This window comes from Dreissena polymorpha, chromosome 1 (assembly GCF_020536995.1).
Source record: "Dreissena polymorpha isolate Duluth1 chromosome 1, UMN_Dpol_1.0, whole genome shotgun sequence".
Classification (NCBI taxonomy): Eukaryota; Metazoa; Mollusca; class Bivalvia; order Myida; family Dreissenidae; genus Dreissena; species Dreissena polymorpha.
The window spans coordinates 137,401,827-137,406,092 of record NC_068355.1 but is presented as its reverse complement, the minus strand read 5'-3'; positions in this window follow the sequence as shown (position 1 = coordinate 137,406,092).

The window sequence follows — 4,266 nt, the reverse complement described above, 5'->3', positions numbered from 1 at the left end:
AGAAGCATTTTGGAATTGTATTTTTAATGATTTGTGATGGGCCGTACACAGTTCTACAGATTTGCATTCAAACAATGACAGTTCTCTCCCTTACACTATGTTTTAACATACATTCAAACTCCTTTTTAATTTATGGCGCGATATTAAATATCCCACTTAACCACGCAGGCTTCAACACGCAGCTATGGTAGATGCAACGCTAGTTCAATAATACACGTTTTAAAAAATTTCGCTGAGAAGCGTCAAAAACGTTTCATTATTTTTCCAATTTCGATAAATGGTAATCAGTGAAAGAAAAAAATACATTCTTTTCTGCAATGAGTGTTATTTATCTTTGTTGAATAAAATCCTTTCGTTTTTTTTTTACTAATATGAGACAAGAAATATCTTTTAAAAAAAGATATACGGCGTTGATTGTGGTCGGTGTTTATGAACGATCAAATGTTATATCTATGAGATCAAAAATAGCGATGCCTTTTTTCTGCGCAGTTCTTAGCTGCATCACACGCAAATCAATTACGGGGTGTTGCGCCAGATTTCGTGGCTTATTTTGCTTTTTAATATTAGATATTAATTCTCATATATATATATATATTTACAGAATAGAAAAACACAAGAAGCATGATAATAAATGAAAGCATATAGGTCAGCCGGCAACACTCGAATTTGATTCCATTATTAATAGTATCGTGAATCATCGTGCTCATGCTTAATAACTTGGTCTAACTGGATAATATTTCTAATAAGATTAATCAAATTTGGTCCTTGTCATGCAATTGTTGAAAATACATTAAAATTCTGTGATTGACATACCATAATAATATCGCCGAATATCTTTATTTAGTATCTTTCTGATCAAAATAAACAAGTGCACAAAGGTTGCGCGATGGCGTTTATATAACATTTTCTGTAACTGACCGCAAACTGAGCTTGATACCTTGCGGGTTGGAATGGAATGCATTACAGTGAGGTAGCAATTCCACTGCTGAAACGGCGGCTTGTTTAAAGCTTTAAACATTTACGTGTTGAACGGTGAATTTCGAAAACAATGTTTAATATTTGCGTCAAAGCGTATATCAGGTTACTGAGCAACAATATTTAGTTGATCAAAAATTTATGAGTGCACAGAATGCAATATCGTAGTAATTACCAAATATGAGAACTCAGCCTTTAAGTACAAACGCTCTGGCGATGACATTCTTTTAAATATAAAGGGGAACATACTCTATTGATGTCGAGAATTGAGTGTGAAACTGCTCTATCTCTCAAACCTTATCATTAAAGATACACTAATATATTGTTTCATGCTGAATACGCAGTTAACATCGTTGCTAAATGAGCTGTAGTATCCCTTTTCATACCCTATACTTCCCAAAAATAGAAAGTCGATGAAATAACATATTAATGACTTAATGTTAATGTTAAATCTGTTTGTAGATTGCACGTTTGCTACTGCGAAAAGTTTCAGGCCTACCGGCGGGAAATGTTAAATTCAAATTGATTGGTCGCTTACAAAGGTCAGTCTAAGGTGAACACCTAATGTATACAGCTATGCCGAAAGAAAATTACAGCCGGTGTTTACATAGGAGCTTTACATGATGCCAAATCTTCACTTAAGTATTATAGTCAAGATCCGGTACAGGTGTTAAAGTATGGTGTCATTTGGAAAACCGCTGACATAAAAAGATGGCATGTATATGAAAAAACAACAACATAAAAGTAAGATACAGGAACACATTAAGAATTGAATGGACTAGTTCATACTTTATTTTTTACTCAGTCACGTTAGCTATGGCAAAACGTTCTTGCGATCGGAGAAAGGAATCATTTGTGGGACATGAGAAATTATGTTATTAAATGTAGACGATTAGAAACGATGCGATGTATGTTACAAAAAATCAATAAAAATGTACGTTCCGTCTGCACGTCATGTACCTAATGTGCACTCTCTGTAAATGCGAATGCAGAATAATGTATTCTTTTCAAACTACTGAGGGCATGTAACATCACTTAACAGTAACTTTTAATGGTCCAACAGACTTATGTTGCCCTGTAATCTGCAACTCAACGAGAACAGTATTTAACCCATTTGTGCCTAGTGGACTCTCCCATCCTTCTAAATTGGATCAATTTATTTCCAAAATTAGGGATGTCTAGTATATTTATTTCTATATTTAGAATATTTCTTACAGAAATTCCTTTAAGCAAACAGCGCAGACCCAGATGAGACGCCGCATCATGCGGCGTTTCATCTGGGTGTACGCTGTTTGTCAATGCCTTTTTTCTAGACGCTAGGCATAAATTGGTTAACTAGAAAAAGAATAACTTAGAAAAAACGCCGATCGTTAGAAAAAGGTTACATAACAAAATAAATACGAGTACACAGGACATTTCGGTTTAAGTGGTCCTTACCAGCGAACAATTATACAAGATTTTCCGGGCCAGTAATTCCCAAACCATTTACAATATATGTCAATTATAAATTGATAAAGCATATTCGGAAACAAATATTAACGTATACAAGTTTTAAATAAGAATATTGAGTATTACGCGGCATTTACAAGGCTCGTTGAAAACCGCAACAAACAACAATAGCATGTACTAGTGTATAATGAGAACATTCTCACATTAACCGACAACAAGAATACAAACTTCAAGTAAACTTTACGAACATACAAAGTTGTAAACGATTTATTTCATGCTTCGCGTTGAAAAAAAGAAAAACATCTGTTAAATTTATAATTTCACTCGGGCTTGGTATCAATTTGTGTACAGCTTGTTTCATAAAGGGAGATATGTCTGCTTTGTCCTACGTATACACAGGGTTTGTTTGCATTGTTATTGAAATGCATGCATCAGAAAAAAGAGATTTTTAAATTTCATTAACTTTTTATGACCCAAAAGTGTATCGAGGCAGACGTACATATGTGTCTTGTTCTGAGAAAACTGGGCATAATGCACGTGCGTGAAGTGTCGTCCCAGATTAGCCTGTGCAGTCCGCACAGGCTAATCAGGGACGACACTTTCCGCCCAAAATTGGATTTTGCTAAAAAGGGAAATTCATTTTAACAAATTATGTCATAAAAGCGGAAAGTGTCGTCGGACTGCACAGGCTAATCTGGGACGACACTTTACGCACATGCATTATGCCCAGTTTCTCAGAACAAGACACATAATGTTTGTCTGGTTCCCCACAAAACCTTTAGTTTAAACCTATTTATTTTAGCTCGATTGCATATAAAGGCTTAGGCTATTTGAAACGCTTTCGAGTCCGTTTCCTGGGAGCATAACCAGTACTTGGTGTTTATGGGGGAAAATCTAAAGAACGCTGCCACCCTTAGGATCGAACCCGTGACCTCCCGATCTCTAGGTCGACACCACATCCACCAGTGCGACTTCCCGATTCCTCATATATATTCCTTATATACCTCAATATTCAATGAAGAGACTACAGTTATACTAAGCACAAAACATGAAAGTATGTTGCCAATTTGAGTGTACGATATCGTTGAAGACTATGATTAGATTTCATATCAAAATCTATACTATTCTCGCGAACGTCAAAGTAACTGTATGACAGGATAAGCCAATTATGTATTACATCATAATTTTAACCATTGCACACAATGTGATCAAAATGCCTATAGGCGACAACAATATGGTTGGTGAAATGTATTACTATATGAGTCGTGTTCTGATAAAAACTTAATGCATGTGCGTTAAGTATCATCCCATATCAGCCTGTGCAGTCCGCACAGGCTAATCAGGGACGACACTTTCCGCCTAAATTGAATTTTTGCTAAGAAGAGACTTCATTTAAACAAAAAATGTCATAAAAGCGGAAAGTGTCGATCCTGATTAGCCTGTGCGGACTGCACAGGCTAATCTGGGACGACACTTTACGCACATGCATTATGCCCAGTTTTCTCAGAACGCGACACATATTACTTCAGCGTTAACAATGTGAACACAAGCACTTAACACAGGCTGGGTGTTGTTATTTTCCAATCTGAGTGAACACAATATCCTGATAAAAATGTTGAATCGAAAACCGCCTAGTAAACTGTGATTCCTTAAGCTTTAGTCCCATACAGCTATCGGAGCAGCACGGATAATATCCGACACCGTGTAGCCAACGTGTTGTTCCGTGTCGATCCAGGTTCAGGAACGTCCGTGAAAGTCATTGGGGCTCCGGGAGGCCAATACGGCAGTATTGGGAAGTTCAAAACCGCTGTGTTGATCCGTGACGTTCCGGGACGATGGAAG